This window comes from Hemicordylus capensis, chromosome 1, assembly GCF_027244095.1.
Source record: "Hemicordylus capensis ecotype Gifberg chromosome 1, rHemCap1.1.pri, whole genome shotgun sequence".
NCBI lineage: Eukaryota > Metazoa > Chordata > Lepidosauria > Squamata > Cordylidae > Hemicordylus > Hemicordylus capensis.
The window spans coordinates 183,038,154-183,051,079 of record NC_069657.1 but is presented as its reverse complement, the minus strand read 5'-3'; the positions used below and the strand labels follow the sequence as shown (position 1 = coordinate 183,051,079).

The window sequence follows — 12,926 nt, the reverse complement described above, 5'->3', positions numbered from 1 at the left end:
CATATACTGAGTCAGACCATAGGTCCATCTAGCTCAGTATTGTCTACAGAGACTGGCAGTGGCTTCTCCAAGGTTGCAGGCAGGAATCTCTCTCAGCCCTATCTTGGAGATGCCAGGGAGGGAACTTGGAGCCGAGATGCTCTTCCCAGAGTGGCTCCATTCCCTGAGGGGAATATCTTACCACGCTCATACTTCTAGTCTCCCTTTCTTATGCAATCAGGGCGGATCCTGCTTAGCTTAACCCTAGCAGACTAACACCCCATGTCCAGTCGCAGAGCCTGACTGCCGGTGGCTTGTGTGCAGCTGCGACGGTGGCCTCACTCACCCCACCCTGCGCCTGATGTCAGACGTGGGGCTAGGCACGCCCCGCATCTGACATCAGTCATGGGGTGTGTGGTCTGGCTCCTGAATGGAACCACAAGGCTCCGTTTGGGAGATGGAGACCAACACCCAAAGGGGCTGCGTGGCCCTTTCAGGAGCTAAACGAAGCCTGGTGCTGTGTTCACAGTGCAGCCAGGAGAGGCAAGGAAGAGCCGCTCCTGGTCATGCCACGAATGCCGTGCGGCCCCTTCAGGAGCTACTTAGGCTGGCACTGCATTCGCAGCACAGCCAGGAGCAGCTCTTCCATTCCTTAAAGGCAGGGAAGAGCCACTCCTGGCCACGCCGCAAATGCAGTGGCAATCTAACTACCGAATGGGGGCTGCACAGCCCCCGCTCAGGAGCTAAATCAGCACCCTCGTGTCTGACATCAGACTCCTGAATGGACCCTAACAGGGGCATGTTAGGGTCGCGAGGCGTGGCCCCTGATTGGGTGCGGCCCAGATTCTTTGAACCCATTCGCCCAATAGTAGCTCTGCCCCTGTTCGTGTTCAACTCATTCTCCCTTATGTGTTGACAGCTTCTGTCGAGTTGGAAGCAGTGCCTTTTGGCAGATACTTCCTTGCCACCCACATTTGGACTCATTTCTCTATTGTCAGTGACATAACAGGGACCAAACTCAGCTTATTGCCTTCTTTTCCTCTTAGTTTTTTTTAACTTCTCCTCCCTCAGCCACCAAATGGCTCAGGAGAAGACAGCACACAGATTTTTTTTTTTTTTAATCATCTTTTATATCCCGCTCTTCCTCCAAGGAGCCCAGAGCAGTGTACTATATACTTATGTTTCTCCTCACAACAACCCTGTGAAGTAGGGCTATTTCACAGTAGCCCTATTGACGGCTACTAGTCGTCTATTGACGACTAGTCAATCTACTACTAGTCATCTATTGGCTACTAGTTGTCTATTGACAACTCTATTGACGGCTACTAGTCGGAGGGCTGTAAGCCACCTCTAGCCTCGGGGGCGGGGTGCCTCTGGGTACCAGTTGCGGGGGAGTAACAGCAGGAGAGAGGGCATGCCCTCAACTCCTGCCTGTGGCTTCCAGCAGCATCTGGTGGGCCACTGTGCGAATCGGGATGCTGGACTAGATGGGCCTTGGGCCTGATCCAGCAAGGCTGTTCTTATGTTCTTAGGTTAGGCTGAGAGAGAAGTGACTGGCCCAGAGTCGCCCAGCAAGTATCATGGCTGAATGGGGATTTGAATTCCAGTCTCCCTGGTCCTAGTCCAGCACTCTAACCACTACATCACGCTGGCATGTGTCACATGCATACTCACATTATTATATAGATATTTCACAACAATCGAAGACACTACATTTCATTTATTTCTTGTATTTCTATCCTGATTTATCCGCTAAAGTTCTTATGCATTGATTATTTATAACTCTGTATTATCTCTACAGCTGTGTGTGTACACCTTGGACAATTGTCTTTTCTACTTACCTTTTCCACTAAGGAAAAGAAATGGGAACATCATTGCAGTGACCAGTAGACAAGCTGACAGCTCACACTTACCATTCTGCTATTTTTCTTTTTCCCCGTGGCTTAGGAGAGGGGAAGAGAAGATGTTCACATTCATCTGCTACTAGTATATTGCTTCTCAGTGCACAAACATTGAATGATGAATCCCCCTGGGTAAGATATTTGTAAACCATTGTCTCAGAAACGTTTAACAACACAAAAACATGTGTTCCTCAGTTTTGCTGAGTAGAACCTGGAACACAGAAAGGCAGCACAAGTCATAGACTTGGAAAAGAATATTCACTGTCTCTATCTCTATCACTATCTCTATATCTATATAGTTAGTTAGTTAGTTAGATTTATATGTTGTCCTACTCCCATAGGACTCAGGGCGGCTTACAAGCAAACATACACAACAACACAATTTCATAAAAATATATCTTACATAGCCTCATAAACCAAAACCCCATACAATATGTATCTCTGTGTGTGTGTGTGTGTGTGTGTGTAGCACCTGTGGCAGGAAAGAACTGCTAAATTCTCAAGCACGATAGTCTCAAAGACAGCCAACATTTGAATTCATAAAATCCTCTTGCTTCAGAGATGGTTCTGTGAAAAATTAAATCTGATGATTCTGTGAAAGGTTAAATCTGTCTATGGCTTCCCAATGGGTCCCCAGTTGTGACTGGACTCCAGGCCCATCACCCTCTCATCTATCACAGCAGGGCAGAGTCCACACCTATAGGAAGCAAAAATTTGGCAGCCATGCTCCTGATTGGAGCAGAGAGTGCAGTGGGGAGAATTCATGGTGGCTTACACTACAATCATACAAAAGTAACCCACAAAACACAGGATACATTCTACCTGGTGTGTGAATTTACTTGGTGGAATTCTTATTTCTTCTCTTCCTCATCACTAAGAAAACATCACTCATTCTCTGCCATTGACTTGTTAATGTTTACAACATAGCCAATCTTCCATGAGAGATTAAGGTTAATTCTGCATACCAACACTTTTCTGGTCTGCAGTGCATCAAGTCTCTGACTGCTTCCTCACAAAAACACAAACTGTTATATCTTATTTAATACATTGGTTTTTAAATGATAAAATGTTCTTTTGGTGACTTTACCTTTACCTTTCCCAGGTATATCTGATGTTATTCATTACAAAGTTATGTAATTCCCTTTGCAACTCCTTTCAGTTCTCTCACTACTCCAATTCCTTTGAGCAGAAACCACCAGAAAACTGGAGGCATAACTAACAGACTTCTTCCCTATCAAGAGGCAGGAATATCAAAGCTACATAGAAGAAGAAAGCAGTCCACAGATATCTGAGGTGCTGTCGCACTGAAGAACAAGCATAATTCATACACAACAACTCTTTGAGGTAGGCTGCCCAACTTTGGCCCACTTGCATGAATTGAGCTCTGGCTCCCATCATGCCCTGATGCGATGAATGATAGAGTGATGGCCACGGAGTCCAGCCACAGCCAGTCAGCCTCGGGATGGCCACCCAACCCCTGACCTGAGGCATGGCTGCTGAACCTTGGCCATCCTGCAAGTGTTAGACTCTGAATCCCATCATGCCCTGCTGTGATGGATGATAGGCTGATGGGCATCAGAATCCAACCACAGCCTGGTGAGCCTCAGGATCCACCTCTGACCTGGAGCATGGCTGCTAGGGATGTGCACGAATCAATTTTTTTATTCAATTTGTACCTGAATTGAATCACCCCCAATTTGTTTTGGGTCCAAATCTGGCCAACTTGCACAGGGGTAATTTGTTTTGTCCACAAATCTCCAGAAACAGATAGATTTGGGTACAAATCATTTTGTACCCAAATCAATTCTCACAGACAGCAGGTGCAGGCAGTGATTCTCTCAGCAGCAGGAAGGGGATGGGGGGAAATTCTCTTCTCTTTTCCTCAGTCAGGAAAGCAGGAACAAAAAGCAGAGAATCCACTCTAGGCAGCAGGCAGGCAAGGCAAAGAAAAGCTCCTCTGGCTCTCTCTCTCTTTCTCTCTCTCTTCTCCCATGGGGCAGGAAGGCAGAATGGTGGCTGGCTGCCTCCTTAAGTATATTTGAAAATCCCTCCTTCTAACTGCCCCCACCCTTGTCCCTTCTTTGACCTTCCCCTAGACAATGCAGGGTCAATCACCCCTGGCAACACAAGATTTGAATGGAAATGAGCCAATCTAGAACCGGGGGGGGGGTGGGATCTCCAGCTAATCGTTGCACACTCTAAGTCACCAATCTGAAGCTTGGAAGGCAGGATTTTCAAAGGATTTTCCTTACACAAAATGGAGACAGCAAGAGAGATCACCACAAAATGGAGGGCTGACTCTATGAATGTTTCAGGCCTGAAATCTGGGCAATTTGTTTTGAACCCAAATCTGGCCAGCTGGCGCAGGGGCAATTTGTTTTGTCCACAAATCACCCAAAATAGGTAGATTTGGGTACAAATCATTTTGTACCAAATCGATTCACACATCCGTAATGACTGCCAACTTTCAGAGAACATTATTAGAATAATTGGAAGCCCAGCAGGATATTGTTGAAATTCCCACCTCATAGGTCTTAGAGAGTGCCTTCTTCTACATGATCCACACCACACATTATGGTCATCTGAGGAGGTCTGTCTCCAGTTACCACCGGTTTGTCTGGTGGTGACTCAGAGGTGGGCCTTCTCTGTAGCTGCTCATGGGCTATGGAATGCACTCCAGGTAGAAATCCATAATTTGAGTTCATTATTGTCTTTCAGGAGAGCCCTTCAACCTATCTGCTTGGCCTGGCCTTCCAGGGTTTTTACATTGTTGTAAATTGTTTTAAATGTTTGCCCTGATTTTCCAGGAATTTTAACTGTTTGAATGTTTAATTGGTTTTTTAATGTTTTTTATAGTTGTGATTAACTGCTTTTAATTGTTTTTATTCTGTTGTAAAAAGCCCAAAGCCATTTTTGGAAAGGCAGTATATAAATTGAAATCATCATCATCATCATCCAAACTCAATGGCAGGAACAACATACAAGCCATAAACACCTGGGCTATACCTGTTATCAGATATACTGCAGGAATAACAGACTGGACCCAGGCAGAGCTAGAGACGCTGGATCGTAAGACCAGGAAAATAATGACAATCAATCATGCTCTGCACCCCCGCAGTGATGTAGATAGGCTATACCTCCCTCACAGCTCAGGTGGAAGAGGAATGCTGCAAGTCCATCAAACAGTAGAGGAGGAGAAAAGAGGCCTTGCAGAATATATCAAGGACAGTGAAGAAGATGAACTTGAAATGGTCAATAATGAGAAACTATTCAACACCAATGAAAGAAAGCAGGCCGACAAGAAAGAACAAGTCAAGAACCGAGCAGAAAAATGGAGAAATAAGCCCCTGCATGGTCAATATTTGCACAATATAAGTGGAAAATTAGACATCACCAAGACCTGGCAATGGCTTAAGAATGGCAACTTGAAGAAAGAAACAGAGGGTTTAATACGCTGCACAAGAACAGGCACTAAGAACAAATGCAATAAGAGCAAAAGTCGAAAAATCCACAACAAACAGCAAGTGCCACCTTTGTAAAGAAGCAGATGAAACTGTGGACCACCTAATCAGCTGTTGTAAAAAGATCACACAGATTGACTACAAACAAAGGCATGACAAGGTAGCAGGGATGATACACTGGAACATCTGCAAAAAATACAAGCTACTTGTAGGCAATAATTCGTGGGACCATAAAATTGAAAAAGTGGTAGAAAATGAAGATGCAAAAATATTATGGAACTTCCGACTACAAACAGACAAACCATCTGCTACACAATACACTAGATATAACTGTAGTCAAGAAGAAAGAAAAACAAGTCAAAATAATCAGCATAGCAATACCAGGGGATAGCAGAATAGAAGAAAAAGAAATATAAAAAATCACCAAATACAAAGATCTACAAATTGAAATTGAAAGGCTGTGGCAGAAAAAGACCCAAATAATCCCAGTGGTAATTGGTGCCCTGGGTGCAATTCCAAAAGACCTTGAAGAGCACCTCAACACCATAGGGGCCACAGAAATCATCATCAGCCAATTACAAAAAGCAGCTTTACTGGGAACAGCCTATATTCTGCGACGATATCTATAATAACAGCAACAACATTGATAACAAAATTCAGCCACCCCAGGTCCTTGGGAAGGACTCAATGTCTGGATAAAACAAACCAGTCAATAACACCTGTCTGACTGTGTATATCAGAAATAACAACAACAACAACAACAACAACAACAATAATAATAATAATAATAATAATATCCACCATGAAAATCTTTCAATAATACTTTGTGGCATATTTGTCCCAAGTCTAGACAAGGCTTCCCAGTAGGCTGGTGTCAAAACTATATAAGATCAGGTTTTCTGAGCCTCAGTTATTCACTCATTCCATTGTATTGAACCACACTGGCTCTTAGTTATGAGCAATCTTTTAGTGTTCCAGATAATTATACAAAAAGCTTCCCACTAGAACAGCACAACTATCTATTTTTCTATAATGTAATATGTTTCTCTCATGGGAAATATCCTAGACATGGTGATAGGATACATCACTACACTGCTGAGGTTAAAACATTCATAATCCAGAAATATTCACACACACTGCACTGAGTTTATGACAGTATCCCACTAATGGCTGCATCTGACAGATCTAATTTCCTATACAGATAAGAATTACATTCACTTTAATGTCTTCCATCCCTTTATTCCAAATTATTTCAGATATTATTTGGCAGACAATTGCATTATCACTCAGATCTACATTACTGGCAAGTATATCCAAAACGGCAGGCCTCAAACTACTTCCTTCTCCTTCTCGACTAATAGTTATGGAATTACTATGGAGCGAGTGAAGTTTACAAGTACTGGTGATTATATTTACAACACTTTCAGTCTGGGTCTTAAAATCATGTGAACTAGCTGATCTGGGCACAGAGCCCAGGCCAGGCCGGCCAGCCACTGCTGCCTCCTGCCTCTTTCTCCTGGAGCATCTGTACCTCCGGCCGGCCCACTCACCGCTACAGTCCCACCACCACCACGCCGACATGCCCAGCTTCCTGGCTGGCTGCTCCCTCCCCCCACCCCCCGCCTGCTTCTCACTCCCCGCCATGCTTTTTGGTGGATTAGCTGGCCAACCTGTTTCCTCCCCGCCCCCCAATGCTTTCTGGCTTGCGGGCCGGCTCTTCCTGGCAGTCAGGCCAGGCCAGCCTGACATCTTCTCCTGCCCCCTCCTCTTGGTGGGTGGCCAGGCCAGGCTAGCTACTGCCACCTCCTCTGGCTGACCAGTGGCCAGGCCAGGGTCAGGCTGGCCAGTCACTGCCGCCTCCTGCCTCTTCCTTCCGGCAGGCAGCTACCACCTCCTTCGGCCAACCGGCGGCCGGGCCAGGACCAGGCCGCCCCATCGCCACCTCCTCCCACCTCCTTCTTCTGGTGGCTGGGCCAGGCTGGCCCATCGCTGCCTCCTCTGTCTGACCCGTACCCGAGCCAGGGCCAGGCCAGCCCACCACCACCTTCTCTGGCTGACCGTAGGCTGGGTCAAGCCGGCCCACCGCCACCACAATTGTCTCCCATCCCCATCGCTATTCCCAGGCAGCTGCTCTCGTGAGAGCTGCCACACATGGGATTAGCGACAGGTACATTGAAGAGAATTAAATATATAGATAGGTACACACATACCAAATAAATTGATAGTGGCTCTCACTGCAACCACAATGAAAAAAAAGGAGGTTCACACAAGGGGGATATTATTTGATGCCTTGCCTCAGGTGCACTGAAATCTTGCCAGCTGCAAAGCACATGCTGTACCAGTAAGCCATGCCACTTCCTCCCAATTCAGAGGCAACAGATTTCAACTGAGTTTCCAAGATAGATGCAGAACAAAGTAATAGGGGCAGTGGGGGAGAGAAGAGGTGATAAATTCAGTGGAGGGGAAAGAGATTTTTCTCAAATCTTAATTTATTCTCAGGCAGAAAGTAGCCAAAATTCCACATTATTCAGACAAGGTGGGTAGAGAAGTAGGAAGATGATTTTGAAGGTGAGCATAGAGATGCCTCCCACCCCATTCTGCTTATAATTTGAAAACCTAGTTGTAAGCAACTTAAATTAACTAAATAAAGAGGAACTAAGATCTTCCATTCTTATAGCACTACATATTAAACTATTGGTTCTGACATCCAAGCTAATGTTGCACAATGTAATGGGGAGAGGTGATTTTCACCAATCTCCCCTTCCCTTTGAAGCCTACTGTACCTCCCAGATATGTCCCCGAGGGTTTGTTTGTTTGTTTGTTTATTATTGCATTTCTATACCGCCTAGTATAGAAATCTCTAGGTGGTGTACAGATTAAAACATAATATAAAACAAAACATTTAAAGTGCATAAAAACAGATAAAAATCATGATAATCAGGGTTGATTATCAGGGTTGTGGGACCATGAGGAACATATTTTGAGGAGGCACAATGGGCTGTAGAGGTAATGGGAGATCAGCTAAAATTGCCCTTTCCCCATTACATGAGCACATTAGTCAAACAATAAGATGTACTATTTGTTTAATTAACTGGCACAACTTTGAGCTTGGTCCAAATAACAAATCAAGTCAAAAGGAAGATTTCTGTTAACTTAAGCATCATTTGTAACAGACCTTGGGTTCTTGAGGTGAAAGCTACAAAACACACACACTCTCTCTCTTTTGTATTGATAACACTGGCAGTAGAAGCTGTTGCTTTGTCTTGTTTAAGGGCCAGTCTCCCATCCTAGAGCTGCATGGATGTTAAATGCCAGCTCTGTCTCTGAAAAGAGCTAGGCTGCCAATCAATAAGGGAACTTCTCTGCAAAACGATCAATCCTTGCCTTTGAAGGAGACCCGGACCCTCTGACTTCAGTGGAAGCCTGTTATTAAACTGTCTCATTCCCTAACATGCTCCCTATGTTTTTTAAAAGATCTCTCATCCACGAAATGTCTGTTAGACCTTACTTCCTTCATAGTTCTTGGCAGTGAATGGAAACTGTATTTATTATGAAGGCTGAGGAGCACAGACAGACACAAACCTTCCCAGCTTTTCTGTGTCATTCAGGAGCTCTCGAGTGTAATATAGATGACGTAATTATGAAAGGATCACTGAAAGAAAAGTCTATGTGATAAGGCCTCATGACCTTTTACTGTACTTACTATGAAGTGTGACAAGACAGAAACTAGCTTTTAAGTGTAAAGAGACAAACTACAAGCCAGTGATAAAGGTAAAGGTAAAGCTGTGCCATCAAGTCGACACCACACAAATATTCCAGAACAATCCTGCTATGAAATTAGAATGGTGGATGCCGTCACCAGAAACCATATTTTGAACATGCCAGTGTTACTGTAGCACTAACGGCTAAGAAAGACAGAACCAAGAACCATCTCTGCTACTGCTTCAAAGGGTTACTAGTTTAGTGACAGTGCAGATGAACCACCAGCAAGAACTGGCCATCTCTATTGAGTGGCAATGCAGACCTTATAATCACTGCAGAGACAAAAAGATTTCTCTCAGCTTATCACTATTATATGAATATTCTATATACTGCTTTTCAACAACAAAACATTCACAATGCAGTTTACATAGCAATCTGAATGAGGGAGCAAAACAAGAAATTTGATCCCTATCTCAAAAGGAGAAAAGGTCGGGAAAGGCCAGCAACAGTCACTGGAGGAATGCAGTGCTGGGACTCCATAGGGAAAGCTGCAGCCCTGCTGTTAAATGTAAGAGAACCACAGTATTAAAATGTGCCTCTTTGCCCAGTTAGAAACATAGGAAGCTGACTTCTACCAAGTCAGACCATTGGTCCATCTAGCTCAGTATTGTCTGCACAGATTGGCAGCAGCATCTCCAAGGTTAGAGGTAGGCCTATCTGGAGATGCCAAGGAGGAAATTAAAAACCTTCTGCATGCAAGGTTGCAGATGCTCTCAGCCCTATCTCTGGCTTGTCTCAGCCCTATCCTCTGCAAGGATTCAGAGAACTCTCAGGGATTAAGGAAAAAATCTGGGAGAAGAATTGGACATATTGGGAAGAAAAAAATAATGCTTAAAATCAACATGTGGAGGAAATGGAACCTTGCCGTGTACCAGAAAGCAGTCTACATCCGAACTTACCTGATACCCCATGTACACAACCTGGCAGTAGTCTACCCTCCTCCTCTCAATATCCTTCGGAGAGTCAAAAGCCAAATCTTTCGTCTAGTATGTTGCACGGCATCTTTCTCTTTGGCCCACATGGTAGCATTTAAGGAGATTGAGAGGGGAGGTTCTAGCTCTGCCAGCCCTGCAACCCTACTTTGTGACTCTATTCATGTCCTACAGTTTTGGAAACTGGATTTTTGTGAATGTTCATGACACGGCCAACCTCTTGCAAAAAACTTGGGTGTCACTATTTGCTCTACGCTGGAGGCAGTCAACATGGGGCATAGCGTGGTGGGAGAAAGGATCCTTCAATGGCAAAATTACACAAGCATTGAAGAAGGGCCACCCAGACTACTTGAGAGACTTGTTATTCACACTAAAAAAAATGGAAGGTTGACCCAGTTATGTTTAGAGGATCCCCCTCAGTCAGGCAGTTACGGAAAACAATTTATGCAGAGATTCTAGAAGTGGCTTTTTTCAGACTTGCTTTAGAATGAAATCGCCACAAACACCACACTTCACAATACTTGATGCAACCCAACCGCCCTCTTGCTCTCTTTAAGGAAAAAAGGGTCCCCTTTCACTTATGGAAAACAAGGTGGTGCTTATACCACCAAGTACTACTGCTTAACGCGGCTAAGCCATGGCTCCCAGACGACCTGCAAGAATGTCCCAGAATCACCTGCCAACAAAAAGCTAGTGAGCTAGGCACAGCATTCATAGAAACCCATCCACATTTCTTAAAAATGTGTGGTGGCCAAAGAAGTATGGCAGGGAATGAGCAAGCTGTTAGAGTGGCCCAGTTTGGAAAAGCAGACTTGGGAAGAACTGGCCTCAGGTTTGAGCGATAGAACCTCTTTTCGAGGTCCCAGTAAAAAGCCCTCAAGGAAACGGGATGGAATGGATACTTCCATACTAGGGAACTGGAAAGTTCCCCTACTTGTAATCAGGCTAGTAAACCTGTATGTTATATATGCAATGCTCCTACATAGGAACAGGGAGGAAAAATACAATCGGGAGATCCACGTGGACAAGATGGTAAATTTCTTCTGGAAAAGTCTATGTGGTTATATACAAAAAGACAAAAGTATCTCCTCCAAACAGCAATGGGAAAAATTGTGGAAATGGACACTGGACGTAAACCCTCCAATAACCTGATATGTTTAGAAATCTTTGCCCTTAGGTTACAGTACTGCCTACATATAGTTTACCTCACTGTTAGTCACCAACTCCATACATATAAACCTTTGTATATATATGATGTAAAAACAACTCCTTTGTATATAATTGTGCTTTAGTAACGTACTGTATAATTTGGTAGTTAGTTGGTTCAATTAAAAAAATATTGATATATATGCAAGGATGCAGATCTTCTTCCCAGAGTGGCCCCATTGTGCAAGCACTACTTAGGATACAACCTTTTGACTAAGAGTACAAGAAGAGCCCATTACAAAAAGTCTATTTCATATCCTATTATGCAAGATTGACTTAGACTACTTGTACAAAGGCAGAACCATTTGGATTTGTTTCTCAATTACACACCATCTTGGAAAATGCACAGTGCAAAACAAGACAGAAGTGTAAAAAGATACATACTGTCTTAAAAATAGTAATTTACAATAAGCTCATTCATTACAAAAGAAACCCCAAGAAAAGGGAGAAAAAGAAATGGAAATATCTTCAACTATGACTAAGGATCTGGAGACAAAGAGGAGCAGCCCAAGACTACCAGCCAACTTTTCAGACAATCAGTTGCATGCTCCACAGACCAACATTTGATGCAACTAGGCAGCCATCCATAAAGAGGAAGGCAAGAAGCCAAGAAGAAGAGGGACAACTATTGTCCTCTTTAATGGATTTATAAAAGGTTGACCAGCTGTGGTAATAATGTAGCCCTAAGGCTGTCATCTTTAGCACTCCAATCCATTTTTTTCACCTTGCAATTTTGACTGTTATTTATTATTTATGTATTATTTATTTATTTGTTACATTTATAAACAGCCCCATCCAAAGAAGGATTATTACAGTGGTAATAATGTAGCCCTAAGGCTGTAATCTTTAGCACTCCAGATGACTGTTATCTGCCACAGTCATTTGGAGAGTTTGTCATCTCAAAAATAAATGTGCAAATTGGCCCTTGGTCTAAATGGTGATGCCCTTTAGGTAAAGGAACTTCATAAAGAGATGCAAATATCAGGCGGTATATAAATACGATAAATAAAATATAATTTCCCTATGTTGTTGTTTTTTTAAAGCTTGTGAAAGTCATTATTTCCTTGCCCTAGGTTTTATACCACATAATCAGTAAACACAAGGGTTAACATCCTGTGCAAAAGTATGTCTGTCTAGTAACACTGCATTTGCACAATTTGTATAAGTTGCACAAATGCAAAATTAGCCCCAATTGCATCATGCAAGAGGAAGCCCATTGGGAAAAATAAGCTTACACTTGTGTAATGTAATCTGGGCATTTCTTTTTAAAAATTATTTTTATTGAGATTTTGCTATATAACAGCAAAAATAAAAACAGACAACATTATCCATTATCAGTGCACATTTCCCAAAAAAGCATGTACTACCTAAAAGAATCCTCCCAAATCCCCACCCCAATTTTTTTTTAAAAAATAGAATAGAATAAGAATTTTAAAATAAAAGAAAAAATAGAGATAAAATCAAATGCATTGTTTATGTTTATACATAAAGCTCTACAATAGTTAGAGTAATACATGCAGATTAAACTTGCTAACCCGTATCCATGAACAAACCATCTCAGAAATGCATGAATTACTCTCGTGGCCTGTCTTCATTGTAAGTTTACTGCTGATCAGTTTCAAGTTGGATAGAATCACCACCTGCTCAGTAGCATTCCTGCCAGAGACTGCAAATGGAGTGAAACC

The 12,926-nt window shown here is 43.2% G+C and overlaps 1 long non-coding RNA gene across 1 annotated transcript in view; it reads right to left on the bottom strand.

The window, feature by feature from the left end:
• The window catches only part of LOC128339208 (uncharacterized), a 225,487-nt gene that overhangs the window by 163,700 nt on the left and 48,861 nt on the right, over nt 1–12,926 (bottom strand). Inside the window, exon 2 of the long non-coding RNA XR_008312903.1 lies at nt 1,893–2,091. This is a non-coding gene — a long non-coding RNA (uncharacterized LOC128339208). The remainder of the gene's footprint in view (nt 1–1,892; nt 2,092–12,926) is intronic.